At 47.7% G+C, this 14975-nt stretch overlaps 1 protein-coding gene and 1 non-coding gene across 2 annotated transcripts in view; one reads left to right on the plus strand and one right to left on the minus strand.

Annotated features, from left to right (window-relative positions):
- The window catches only part of WDR38 (WD repeat domain 38), a 29619-nt gene that overhangs the window by 3445 nt on the left and 11199 nt on the right, over positions 1-14975 (plus strand).
- Positions 146-253, minus strand: LOC140607613 (U6 spliceosomal RNA). The gene has a single exon (XR_012009578.1). It is a non-coding gene; the product is annotated as a U6 spliceosomal RNA (small nuclear RNA).

The following is a 14975-nucleotide window of genomic DNA, read 5'->3' on the forward strand; positions in this document are numbered from 1 at the left end:
TTAATAATAATAATAATAATAATAATAATAATAATATTTGTTTGCAATTTTTAAATCTTTTTTTAAAGTAAGCTCTATACCCAAAGTGGGGCTTTAACTCATGACCCAAGATCAAAAGTCTCATGCTCTACCGACTGAGCCAGCCAGGTACCCCTTTAATTTAAACGAATTTGCATGTTATCCTTGCTCAGAGGCCATGCTAATCTTCTCTGCATTGTTCCAATTTTAGTATATGTGCTGTCAAAGCGAGGACACAATTCTTTTTGTCTTCAGACTGAGAGTATATATCAAAGTTCTGTATTCAAAAGTTACCTAGGTTGGTTCTATCCACCTCCTTCTGCATGGTTTGTTATTTATCTGAAATATAATTCTGTAACTTATCAGTACAGGCTATTTCATTAGAGTTTTTTTCTTTCAAGGCTTGTTTTGAGTTCCCTCATCAATAACACATAACTAAACTTTATTTTTCTGCTTTTTCACTTGTCTTCTTCCTGTTTTTGTTTTTATAAAGGAAATTAACCCATTTACATGTATAGTGAAAGCTACTATGTCTGGTCTTTTTCCTGATGTTTTATTTGTAGTTTTTATTTGTTTACCTCTTCATATGTCTTTTTTTTTTTTTTTTAAGTAGGCTCCACATCCAACGTGGGGCACAAACTCATGACCCTGAGATCAAGAGTCAGAAGCTCTACCAACTGAACCAGCCAGGCCTCCCCACCTCTTTAATACAACTGGGAGAGAAATGGCAGCCCCTTTGATCCGCCAGTGCCCAGCATCTGGTCTGGAACATAGTAACTAACACTCAGCAAATGTTTGTGGAATGTTGACTGAAAGCTCAACAAGTAGCTTTCCCTTGTACCTGGATAGACAGACATGCAATCTTGACCTTATTGAGATGGTAGCGATGACTATCACAGCAGTTGCCATGAAGGTGAATAATAATGTGGAAAGTCTTAGCAGAGGGCCTGAATGTTGTAGTCACTGAATAAACTATACCTGTTATTTTTGAACACAAATAAGAACTGGGCATGGAGCTATATTATCTTATTTGATCCTTACAATAATCCTGTTTTACAGATGAAAAAAAAGGGTTTAGAGAAGTAATTTGTCTTTACAACTAGGAAGAATTCAGATCTGACTTCAGAATCTACCCTTTACCCACCACATGTCCCTGTATCTACATATTCAGAGACAAACACATACAAAGGTAATCCCAGGAATTCTGAAGCTGTTGCTCACAAGGCCAAAGTTTCCTTAGCTGGACCCAACTGCCAGCCCTGGACCCTGGAAACCCATGGACAGAATGGAGGCCAATCCCATGTAGTCAGGCCTGTGAAGGGATAAGGAAATGCTCCTTTGATGGCTTCGAAATGTACCACCATACAGTGTCCTCCTCATCAAAATTAACTTGGATTTGCAAGGTTTGGCCAAAACATGTGGAAATGCACATTCTTGTGTTCTGCTAGTGGCAGTGTAAATAATGGCAGGCAACATCGATGAGAGCTTATTCTAGGCCTTTACACCAGGGTTTCTCAATCTCAGCACTATTGACATTTGGGACTGGATCATTCTGTGTTGGTGGAGGGGGGCTGTCCTGTGCATTGTAGGATGTTTAGCAGCCTCTCTGGCCTCTCCTTATCAGATGTCAGTGCTATCACATCCCAGCTGTGACAACTAAAAATGTCTCTGGACATTTTTGCCAAATGTCTGCTGAGGGGTAATGTCACCCCCAGTCGAGAACCACTGCTTACATGTGTCACACTAATGCAATGCTCATAACAGTCGTATGAAATTGGCACTTTCATCATCCCCATTCTATAGATAAGGAAGCTGAGGCATAGGTAGGTTCAGGTCCTACCTTTAAAGAGCAGTAGAAAATGGATTAAAACTCAGGCAGTTAGGGCAGCCCCGGTGGTGCAGTGGTTTAGCGCCGCCTGCAGCCCAGGGTGTGATCCTGGAGACCCTGGATCAAGTCCCACGTCGGGCTCCCTGCATGGAGCCTGCTTCTCCCTCTGCCTGTGTCTGTGCCTCTCTCTCTCTCTGTGTCTCTCATGAATAAATAAATAAAATCTTAAAAAAAAAAAAACTCAGGCAGTTAGAGTCCAGAAGCTACATTGCTTCAGTGTAATGTACAGCCTTTCTGATCTGACCTTTCCCTAGAACAATTTGGGAAAATATAAAAAGAAATAAAAATGCATGCTATTTGGCCCATAGTCTATATCTAGAACTTTAAGGAAATGTACATACAAGATGCTCATCTCATTATTTACAGTCACAAAAAGCTGGAAGGGCATTAAAGACCCATGGGGAGGGGGGTCAACCTTTGCCTTCCTTGTGGGCCTGAGTGCTTAAGCACTGAGCTCAAACCAATATTATTATTATTTTTTAAAGATTTTATTTATGTATTTTATTTTAGAGTGAGAGAACAGGGAGAGGGGCAAAGAGAGAGAGAGAGAGAGAGGCACATTCCCTGCTGAGTGCAGAGCCCTACGTGGGACTTGATCTCAAGACTCTGAGATCATGACCTGAGCCGAAGCCAAAGGTCAGACACTTAACCAATTGAGCCATCCAGGCACCCCAAAATCATTTTTTAACCTCACAAATTATTCTATAGACATTAAAAGGGATTATACACTACTGACATAGAAAAATTCCTCAATATTTTACTGAATAATAATTTAAGAAAAGAATAGAAAACTCCACGTAGAGTATGGTTTTATTTCTAGAAAAATGTTATGTATACATAGCAAGGGAGAAAAGTACTATTCGTAACTGGAGGTAATTTCAGTAGCTCTTGCATTTGTTGAGAATATTACCTGATGGCATGCCTGGTGTGAGAGGAGGGCCAGTCACAAAAGGCTACATATTATGTGATCCCATTTATGTAAAATGTTGGGATGGGCAGATCTATAGAGGCAGAAAGATTAGCAATTGCCAGGGGCTGGGGGAGTGGGAACTGGGGAGTGACTACCAGTGCATATATGGATTTTTTATGGGGTGATGAAAATGTTCTGGAATAAAATAGTGATGATGGTTAAACAATCTTGTGACTATACTAAAATTCACTGAATGGTAGTCACAGAGAGAGAGGCGGAGACATATGTAGAGAGAGAAGCAGGCTTCTCGCGGGGAGCCCAATGTAGGACTCGATCCTGGACCTCCGGGACCACACCCTGAGCCGAAGGCAAACGTTCAACCACTAAGATACCCAGGCATCCCTAAATAAAATCTTTAAAAATTTTTTTGTTTAATATCAAAGAGTACCTAGACAACATGGGCACAGCCAGGGCTTCACAGGGCTTCCATGCACACACCTCTGGCACTCTCCCATTGCTCTCTACGTTCAAGCCTCAAAAGCCTCTTGGATTAGAGGTTATCTTCTTTGATGGGCTTTAGTAGAACCAAAGGACAGTTTTGGAGGATGATGGTCATAATCTTCATCAGCTCTCACTCTCACAATCCAGGTAAAAACAATATGCAATTACTGCAGGAAAAACTCTTCAGCCCCCACCTCCAAATAGACCAACTTCCCCAAAACCCAACTCAAAATCATGTAAACAAACAAGGGGCCTTGTTTTCCTTGCATAGCAAGAAGTCCTGGGTAGGGCAGTACAGAATTGTTTATCCAAAGGCTAGAGAACATCACTGAAGACCCAGATTCTTGCTTTCTTTGGCTCGTCCACTGCCAGATGGTCTCATCCTCAGGGATGCAAGATGGCTGCAGCAGTTCCAAGTATCACATCCTCACCAGGGTGTCCAGAGGCAGAAAGGAGTTTAGCTGGTCCTTCCCAGAAATCCTCCTGCAGATTATTTTCCCCCTCCCCAGAGTCAGAACTGGACCATGTGCCCTCCCTTGCCCTCAACCACTGGCAAAGGAATGAAGATCATTGTGATCCACTTAAATGCATCAGGATTTACCTGAGTAAAGTAGTAAGTTAATGGCTGGAGAGGTAGACACCAGAACAAAATCTGGTTTCTACAGTGATGGAAGAAGGGGAACTGGCCATCAGCCATGGTGGCTACATTGGAATTCCTCCTCCAGAGGCCTGCCCTCTACCTGACATGTTCTTTCCGGATCTCTCCAGGTTAACATGTCTATATTCAAATCAACCTGTCACCTCCTCCAGGAAGCCCTCCCTGTCTTCACTGACTAGGTAGGTCAAAGAACCAGCACTTTTTTCACAGCTCTGGCCACAGTTGCAACTAAATAATCACATATGTCATTCTTTGATGAAAATCTGTCCCCTAGACAAATGCATTAGTATGTTACAAGAGGCAGATGTGAGATCTGGAAGATGATATCAAGAGCTTTCTCTGGGTGGTGAGATTTTTTATTAAAATATAACACACAGCAGAGTGCTCACATCTTAGGCGTAGCTAAATGACTATATAAATGTGTAAGCAGTTGGAGGTGATGGTGACATAGAGTAATTTTATTTTCCTCTCTGTCCTTTCATGGGAGGTTTAAATCTTTTTCAATTTTACAAGGGGCTGAGTCATTTATAAAAAAACAAAGCCTTTATTATTATTATTATTATTTTAAACAAAAAAATGTCATTTTCAACTATTGAGGATGTGGAAGGAGCCCATGGGGTGCTAAGAATTTCTTCTTTTCTTTGTTTTATTTTCCTGTCCTCCCCAATCCCCCAGCAGGAGCACCCTCCTGGAGTTTTAGATAACCTCCTCCATCCTCCAGGGGATAGGTAGGAGTGTGTTACAAAGGTCCAAAAGTCTCTCTGCTGGGCTCAAGATTAAAATGAGGCAAAAAGGTAAATTTTCATTAGAAAAATGATATGTATTTGTGTTTTGCTTTTCTCTTTCTCCAAAAGCAGGAATTTGAGGGATTTGAAACATTTGGCTCTTTTAATAAAGAACTGGAATTTCCTCTTAAAGATACTCCCATGTAGGGCAGCCCTGGTGGCTCAGCGGTTTAGTGCCTCCTTCAGCCCAGGGTGTGATCCTGGAGACCCAGGATCAAGTCCCACGTCGGGCTCCCTGCATGGAGCTTGCTTCTCCCTCTGCCTGTGTCTCTGCCTCTCTCTCTCTCTCTCTCTCTCTCTCATGAATAAATAAATAAATAAATAAAATCTTTTAAAAATACTCCCATGTTAATAATTTGTATGTGATAGTGTTTATTTATTTATTTTTTGATAGAGTGTTTATTGGTCCATTTATTCATTCACTCATTCATTCGCTGGGGTCTGCCTCCGTACCTGACCCATCTTAAGTGTGGGGGAACATCGAGATTGATCAGATCTGGTGCCTGTCCCCAGGGAGACAGACAACAGTCATAACAACCACTTCAAACTATGATTGGTGCACTCATGATTGCTGAGTGGGCATGGCATATAGCAGAGGCTGTCATCCAAGGGATGGGGCATTTGAAATGGGTTTTGAAAAATACATAGAAGTTTGCCAGGCAGAGGAGTGGAAAGGCATTTCAGGCAGAGAGAACAGCTGAGCCAGAGGCTAAGACAGCATAGCACACGGAGTGCAGTGGTCAAGGGCACGGATGCATAGCCAGAATGCCTGGGTTTGAGTCCTGCCCTACCCATCTCTTAGCTGTACCATCTTGAGCAATCTTTTCACTCTCTCTGTGCCACAGTTTCTTCATCTATTAAATAAAGCTAATGACAGCACCTACCCCACAGGGTTCATGAGGACTAACTCCGATATCACCAAAGAGCTTACTCCTTTTTGTGTTTTAAATGATTTTTTATTTATTTTCTTGAGAGAGAGGGAGAGAGCATGCCCATGCATGTGGGCACAAGGAGGGGCAGAGGAAGAGAGAGAAGCAGACTCCCCACTGAGCAGGGAGCCTGACGCAGGGCTGATCCCAGAACCCTGAGACCAGGACCTGAGCTGAAGGCAGACGCTTAACCGACTGTGTCACCCAGGCGTCCCTGAGAAAGAGCCTTTATTTATTTTTTTAAAGATTTTATTTATTCATTCATGAGAGACACTGAGAGAGGCAGAGACACAGGCAGAGGGAGAAGCAGGCTCCCTGCAGGGAACCCGATACAGGACTCGATCCCGGGTCTCCAGGATCACACCCTGGGCTGAAGGCAGCACTAAACCGCTAGGCCACCCGGGCTGCCCTAGACAGAAACTTTAAAAGAGGCAACTAAGGTAGAATGAAGTCATGAGAATGGACCCTAATCCAGTTTGACTGGTGTCCTCATAGGAAGAGATGCGGACTAGATTGCACACGGGGAGGACCACATGAGGGCATAGGGAGAAGGCAGAGGAGAGAGGCCTCGGAAGGAATCAACCCTAGGACACCTTCATCTCTGATTTCCACCCAGAACTTCCAGAACTGTGAGAGAATAGGCCTCTGTCGTTCGAGCTGCTCAGTCTGTGCTACTTTGTCATGACTGCCCCACCAGACTAATACAGAGTCCAACAGTGGAGGGACTTGGGGTTGACTCCATGTGGGAGCCAAGGGACGGAGAGGACAACCGATGGATTCCAGCTGACACAAGAAGTGGAAGGAGGATGAGATGGGACAGGGGTGAGGGCAAAGAGGCTGAATTCTGTTTCATGCTGATGGGAGACGCCTACGAAATGAAATATGTCGGTGGAGGAAATATAGGCCCCAGCCCTGGCCTCCATCCCCTCCCATCTCTGCATCTTGGGCTCATAGTATCCTGGCCCTGGGCCCGCAATGGCTCTACCAGCTGCTTTGGGTTTACCAAATCTACACGGTGGTGACAGATGCTGTCACCCCCAGCCCTCCTGCAGCCTGGGTGGGGTGCTGCCAGCTGGGCCTTGCCTCAGCATGCAGAAGTGGAAGGAAGGGTAGGCCAACGCTAAGGCACAGACCACAGAGATAGGGCCAAGGGCGCCCATCCTTCCAGAAAAACAGTCTGGTCACCAGGATACAGCTCGAATGTCTTATGTCACCTTGGATATGTCACCTTGTAGCTGGCCCGGCCCAAGGCACAATTTGCTTGGGCAGATTGGGTTTTCACTTCTACCCATGCTAAGAGCCTACTACCCAGCTGTTACGAGTCTCCCAGGCTCAGAGACGTGAGGTGCCTTGTCCAGCTGGTTGCATGGGGCTATCTCACACCGGAGTGCACGCTCTTCAGAGCTCCAGCAGCGGGCTTGGTTCCAGGTTTCCCGAAAATTGGACTTAGCCCATCCTCACCAGACTTCAGCAGTAACTTCTGGAGAGCATGGTGATGTAGAATGGTCATCTCTGAACATGTATTTCTAGATTTTATGGTTCAGAAATTTGTTTTGTTTTGTTTTGTTTTGAAGGAGGTTTCAAGGCTCATCTGCTAAAAATATTTAATGTAAGAACTTGGAAGCCTTTGGGGGGCCGGAAATAGTTAATTACTGCAAAGTGCTGGGGTGGCACAAATGTCTGCCAATTCCTGGGCCATGTGGGGAGCCCAGGCCCTGCCCCAGCATGGCCCTTGGGGATCTCCCCACCCCTTCAGGGGTCCTGGCCAAAGCCACTTCCCATGGACTAGGTCCGAGCTCAGCCTGCTAGAAGCTGGCCTGCTTCCCAGCTGTGGTTTTTACCGTGATGTGCTGGGAGCTGTCCCACAGTCTGAGGCCTGGCTTTGGCTAACTCCTTACCTCCCAGGGGAGGGCTAGGAGGGAACTGGGGCTTGCATGCAGTGGGTCCCGGGTTCAAATCCCAACTCTAACCCCTAGAGGTCCACAAGACCTGAGTGTGGACTATAGAGGCAGACTCTGGATTAGAACCCAGATTTGAGGGGATCCCTGGGTGGCTCAGTGGTTTAGCGCCTGCCTTTGGCCCAGGGCGTGATCCTGGAGTCCCGGGATCGAGTTCCGAGTCGGGCTCCTGGCATGGAGCCTGCTTCTCCGTCCTCCTGTGTCTCTGCCTCTCTCTCTCTCTCTCTATGTCTATCGTAAATAATAAATAAATATTAAAAAAAAAGAACCCAGATTTGAGATTCCTGGGTGGCTCAGTGGTTGAGCACCTGCCTTGGGCTCAGGACACGTAATCCTGGAGTCCCAGGATCAAGTCCCACATTGGGCTCCCTGCAGGGAGCCGGTTTCTCTCTCTGCCTGTGTCTCTGCCTCTCTGTGTGTGTCTCTCATGAATAAATAAATAAAATCTTAAAAAAGAGAGAGAGAGAGAGAGAGAGAGAACCCAGATTTGGGACACCTGGGTGGCTCAGTGGTTGAGCATCTCTCTTCGGCTTGGGTCATGATCCTGGGGTCCTGGGATCAAGTGCTGCATCAGGCTTCCTGCAGGGAGTCTGCTTCTCCCTCTGCCTATGTCTCTGCCTCTCTCTCTGTGTCTCTTATGAATAAATAAATAAAATATTAAAAAATAAAAAATTAATTAAAAAAAACCCACGTCCTAACTATGTGGTCTTGGGCAACTCATTGTTTCCTCCTCTCACATAGGGAAGTAGAATAGTACTGATCTCACAGGCTTTTGGAGAGCATTAAATGACCCAATAGGTAAAAAGTGCTTGGAACAGTATTTGACACAGACTAAAGGCTAAGTAAATGTGGGAAGCTACTGTTACTGTACCTGTGAGCAGTGTCCCTTCAGCTCCCTGAGCCTCAGTTTCCCCAGGTAAAATGAGAGTGATATTGGACCCTACCTCAGAGCACTGATAAACTGATTACACGAGATGATGCAAGGAAAACATTTAGCACAGTACCTGGCAACTAGTGAATGTTCAACAAATTACTAGCAATTATTTTTATTATCCCAAAGCCCTTCTGAGAAGCTCACTCTCTGGAAAAATGGCCCAAGAGGTTAAGGATTAAATTAGAAGAGAGGCACAGGCATGCATTGAACAATCTCTAGAGTAAGGCTGCTGGCAGCCTCAAGGCACTGTAGACCCCTTTGTAGGTGGCACATGTTGGCCAAAGGGATGAAGGGGTGGGGTGAAGGGGCTGGAATGCAGCACGTCCTGATGCAGAGGCTGCAGCTGACAGCAGGGGATTCTGGGAACGGAAGCAGCTGGGAGGATGTTAGCTGTGGGGCTGGGGGACTGGGCTGGGGAGGGCAGAATGCCAAGGCCAAGGGTGGGGTGGGGAGTGGCAGCCTGGAATCTCAGCCTATGGGTGGAACGAGGGGCACAATTCCAATCTGGCTGGGAGCTTAGGCGAGTTCCTGCCCCTGTGAGCGGCACTTTGCTCATCTCTTAAGTGGGACCAGTGATGCATTCGATGACTCAAAGAACATGTGTGCTCCATGCCAAGTGCATGGTAGGTGCTCAATAACAGGGCTGTTGAAACCACCTGGAGGCTTAGACCAGTTTGGGGGACAAACTGGCAACAGAGCTTCCTGGCTGTATGTGGGACAGAGCACAGGCAGAGGGTGCAGGACAGCTGAGCCTGGCCTTACAGCATCTCAGGCTTCCCTCAGCTACTTGGGCAGCCTGAGCAGACCTGGGCAGTCTCCCTGGCATCCTAAATGGGGAAGCAGATTTCCTAGCCTCAGGTGTGCCTGCTGATGCCAGTGGGCACTAGAGAGGGACCCTGTGGGTGAGGCTGCCCTCCCAGGGACTTTCTGTACCCCCACCCCCATGCTCTGCAAACCACTTCTTCCTGAGACTCACTATGGGCCCTTCCTCCATCCAGCCAGCATCAGGATCATCACACATTCCTCCTCAGGCTCCAGACTCCCAGTCTGCAGGGCTGGGAGTTCAGTCTCACTCCTCTCCTAGCACTGGACTGTGACCTCCAGTGCAGCAACCCTGATGTGAGGTGATAAGATGCCTACATGATGACACGAAGTGAGGCGAATGACGTAGGTACTGTGACAAAGCGTTAGGCTACTACTGATCTCCTGACTATAGGTCAGAAGGAGGATCATCTGCTTCCAGGCTGCAGCTGACTGTGGTAACTGAAACCCTGGAAAGCAAAATGTCAGATAAGGGATCTGCTGCATAACACACATCTAGGAGCCTGCACCCCACACCAGCAGAAGGCACAACCCTCATAAGGACAATGCAACACTTGTAAAAAGTGACCGCACACTGAGCCATGAAGCAAGGGATTGAAATCATTCTGAGCATAGTGTGACCACATGCATTCAATCTAGAAATGAAGAGACCCACTGGGGGCCTGGGGTAAGGGCAGATGCCTAGGCACCCCATCGGTCTTGGTGGAGGGAACAACGGGATGTGTGACTGTCTTGCTCCATTGTTCCTGAGTTGTCTTTCAAAGCCAACATTGATCAAGCATCTCCTGCGTGCCATGTCTGCCCTCTCTCTAGTGACTTCCCACCAGAATGTGGCAGGTCCCATGATCATCCCCACTCCATACAGGATCAAAGTTGAGGATGGGAGAGTTCAAGTGACTTGCTCAAAACCAGTATAAAGCAGCCCAGGGCTGTAAGATTCCATGATTTTCATGAGCTGTGAGGCTGGTACGACTGGTAGCCTCATTTTTCAGATGAGGAAACAGAGGCTATGGCACGCAGCCAATAGGTTGTAGATTTGAACTGGGGATCTGAACCCAGGTCTAGAGATAGGTATTCAGTGTTTACAGGGTGAGAAACTGAGGCTGAGGGCTGCTGGGACCTGCATGAGATCGCATAGTTGGGGGTGGCAGGAGGCTGAGGTTCAGGCCTGAGCTTCTAGAAAGGGAAACAAGTCTGAGAGGAAATGACCACAGATGCCTCCTGCCCCCACCCAGACAGGAAGGGAAGGACAATACCCCAGGCTGGAGGAGAGGGTTTCTCACCCCCCAGACCCTAGACACAGGGGCCCCAAGGCTGACAGGCGCCCATTATCCTGAGGTCTCAGGGTTGGGGCAGCTGAGCAAACAGCAGTCCCCTGGCAACAACACAAAATGGCCATTGAAGGAAGATCAGGGCCTGGGGGAGGGGTGGGGCTGCTGTGACTAGTCCCTAAGTGGAGGAGGGAGGGGCTGCCTGCAGGGCATCCCAGCCACAAACTCTCAATTTGTGGATGAGAAAGTGAAGACGCTGGCCTGGGAATCACACAGCTGGTCTGTTCAGTTCCCAGTACTCTGGAGTGGGGTGGAGGGCTGGGTGCTGCCCTGTGGCGGCCAGTGAGCTGCACCAGGCATGAAGAGACCAGCCCAGGAAGCAACGAGTTACCTCTAGTTAATCCTTGAGCCCCAGCTCCAGGTAGCCCAAGGAGCTTCAGTCCCCACAGCAAGTGGAGGTCTCTCCTTGCCCTGCTGGCTGCTGCTTTCTGGCAGGAGCTCTGCTTCCCACCCTACCCCATTCTCCCAACCCCCATCTAACAGCTGTCTCCTTGGAGGGCAGCACAAGGCTGGGTAGATTGTCACAGGGCACATGGGTGCCAGGTGTGGCTGAGACAGCTGGGAGGGCAGGTGGGCAGAGGGGGCTGTAGCTGCAAGAGGCTCCAGCCAGGATTGGACACCACAACAGCTGCCCGGCACCTGCTCTGGGCTACCCCCGGGGGTGGGGTGGGGCCTGCATTCCGTGGCAGCTAGCCCCTGGGTCTGCATCCTGACTCTGCCACTGAAGCTGATTGGTGGCCCTGGTTTTGAGTTCTTCCTCTGCTAGGCCCTCAACAGCCTCATCTGCAAATGTATTTGCCTGGTGTGAAAACGTAATGTGGGCATAGATGGCGCCTGCTGGCACCCATAGCTGGGTTGTTACGAGTATTATCGCCTCCTGGTGGCCTGAGAAGAAAAAGTCAGGAGGCCAGTGAACCTCTGCACAAAGGCCTAGTGGGTTCCTTGACTCCTGGAGTTCAGTTCTTCCTCTTGGGCAGCCGGCCTAGCTTCCCAAAGCTCAGTTTGAGCCATCCCCTTGTCCTTGCTGAATACCATTCTGCATTCTCCATTGCTCACCTACTACTTATGGCAGCACAACCCATAAATATTGTGAAATTAGAGTCATTCTGGCTGAAATAGAGGCAGGGTCCCAGAATTCCACACCTGGGTCTCCTCTTCTCAACCTTTTATTTACCCTATCAAGAATTCCAAGATTCTGGGGTGTCTGGGTGGCTCAGTTGGTAAAGTGCCTTCGGCTCAGGTCAGGATCTCAGGGTCCTAGGATCGAGTCCACATCAGGCTCCCTGCTCAGCAGGGAGTTGGCTTCTCCCTCTGCTTGTGCTCTGCCTCTCTATCTCTCTGTGTCTCCATGAATAAATAAATAAAATCTTAAAAAAAAAAAAAGAAAGAAAAAAAAAACAAAACATCAGTTTGTGTGCTAAGAGTAAAGCTGGGTAGAAATGTGACAGTGCCCAGAAAAGGCCCAGAGAAGCCGGACAGGCCCAGTTTCCATCCCTGAGGCCTAGACACACCCCTCCCATCACCACAACAACCCCAGGGTGGTGGTGGGGCGCAAGTGCTATCCAAAATCATCAGAGACACAGGCATAGCCCTGACCTGAAGAATAAAAACAGCCACAACGCTGGGAGCTTGGGAAAATGGGTGACTGTCTCTCTGTCCTCAGACTGCCCTTTAACCTTGCTCTGTCCATGATGTTTTAAGAATTTAAAACATCAGGGGCCCTGAGAGGCTGTCAGTTAAGCATTTGCCTTTGGCTCAGGTCATGATCCCCGGGCTCTGGGGTTGAGCCCTGCATCAGGTTCCCTGCTCAGTAAGAGAGTCTGCTTCTCCCTCTCCCTCCGCCCCTTCCCCACTGCTCATTCTCTCTCTCTCTCTCTCTCTCTCTCTCTCGTAAATAAATAAAATCTTTTTTAAAAAAAAAGAATTTAAAAAATTAAACAGGGCAGCCCGAGTGGTTTAGCACCGCCTTCAGTCCAGGGCGTGATCCTGGAGTCCCGGGATTGGGTCCCACGTCGGGCTCCATGGAGCCTGCTTCTCCCTCTGCCTGTGTCTCTGCCTCTCTCTCTCTCTCTCTCATGATAAATAAATAAAGTCTTTAAAAAAATAAAATTAAAAATAAAAAAATTAAATAAATGGAATACCATAAAAGTCCTCTCTGGCCAGGCTGTGGCCCTGTCACCACAAGGTGGATAAGCCTGCCACAGAAGCCCTGCTCAGAAACCCCCCTCACGCTATCCTAATTTGGCTCTGGCATGAAGAGTTTGTTCATGACCTTCGTGGTGCTTGTCTCAGGACCTCAGAGATTTCTCCTTCTCTAGAACATGGGATTGGCCCAAGAGGCCTGTGGATAACTGTCCGTGAACCTGAGAATTCAGAACATAGGCACAGGGCCACAGCCCACGCTGCAGAGAGTGGGTGGTGGTCAAGCCCCCTGAGCTTCTCATGTTCCCTCTGGCATCCGGGTCACTCTGCTACCCAAACAGAAAAAATGGTCTTAGGAAAAAAACATGCTAAAAATATAATAAGATAAATAAATACAATCAAGTTTCTAGGTCTAGCAAATTGTATGCCAAGAGAGCCAGAACGGAAGATGTAACTCTGACAGTACAAGGAACTGCCAGAGGCCAGGAGCCAGGAGAAAAGAAAACTACTGCAGGCCCACTTTTCCAGGAAAGGTGAGTCCAGCCATCACAGACTAGTTAGCACAACACTGATTGCCAAGCACTTCTGGACAGATTATCCAGCAGTGATCTGAGAGCACTCAAAAAAGGACCTGGTGACTAGAAATGCCGAGGAAGGTCACTGGGAACGAAACCACTACTTGCCTTTCTCCTTTACCAATGGGGCAATGGCACCCCATCCAGATGCGCCTTCCTGAGTTTCTGTAAGACCTGGGAGTTTATCTTCATATCTTTTGGGCTACACTAGAAAACCGTGGATTCACAGTGCAATACTTTAATAACACAGGTGATCAACACAGAGCACTTACTATGCGCCAGGTGCTGTTACAAGCACTTTGCATGTATTAGAACTCAATCCTCAAAACAAGTGTAAGGGATGCCTGGGTGGCTAAGCAGTTGAGTGTCTGCCTTTGGCTCAGAGCCTGATCCCGGATTCCTGGGATCGAGTCCCACATCCAGCTCCCTGCATGGAGCCTGCTTCTCCCTCTGCCTGTGTCTCTGCCTCTCTCTCTCTCTCTCTCTGTCTCTCATGAATAAATAAATAAAATCTTAAAAAACAAAAACAAGTGTAAGAGGTAGGTATTAATTATTATCCTAATTGTAGACACGAGGAAAAGGAAACACAGAACAATTAGGTAACTTCCTGAGGTCACAGTGGATGGGTGGTGGAGCCAGATATGAACACACCTGTCTGGCTCCTGTATTAAGTCTGGAGATCAGGATGCCTGGGTGGCTCAGTGGTTGAGCATCTGCCCTCGGCTCAGGTCATGATCCTGGGATCCTGGATCAAGTCCTGCATCAGGCTCCTGGCAGGGACCCTGCTTCTCCCTTTTCCTATGTCTCTGCCTATCTGTGTCTCTCATGAATAAATAAATAAAATCTTAAAAACAAAACAAAGCCTGGAGATCCCAGATTGATTGGCAGAGGAATGTGGAGGTGGAGGTAAAAGCCTGGATCATAACCAGGAGGGCCAGTGAAGGTGCCCCGCCTCCAGCATGCAGGTGACCCATGCTGGACCAATCATATGCTCTCCAAGGATCCCGCTGTGTCTGGGCCCACTGGCTTATCTGCCCTGCTTCCTGTCCTTCCCTGGACGGCAGCAGTGCTGTCTTTCCCATTATGATCTCCCCCAGCTTCTTCCCATATGGTCTCTTTTGGCCCTAGATGGTTTCTGTTGTTTCCAACCAGATAGCTGTGCTTGAGGTAGGAGCTCAGACTGTTCTCTTCCCTACCCACATCTACTCCTAAGGCAGTGGACCCTTCGCCCCACAGTTAGTTCCTGATTCATGGGCAAGGATGGGTACGGATGGGTGCAAAAAACCTGAGAATCAGTGGAGGTCTCTAGTGGAAGGCCACCGGGCTCTGTCTATATCCTTTCCCATTGATCATCATTTTCACAATTTGAATTTAGAACACGAAGACCTGCTTATCAAATTCGCAGCTGCCACAGTGGCAGAATCAATGTTTTGTGCAATAGAAGCCCGACCTATGATGCTTTCAAGATTAGATCCAAGAGGATGACATTTAACCAGGGTAATGTAACATTTTAAGTGTTTTTGA

This window comes from Canis lupus, chromosome 16 (assembly GCF_048164855.1).
Source record: "Canis lupus baileyi chromosome 16, mCanLup2.hap1, whole genome shotgun sequence".
Lineage (NCBI taxonomy): Eukaryota > Metazoa > Chordata > Mammalia > Carnivora > Canidae > Canis > Canis lupus.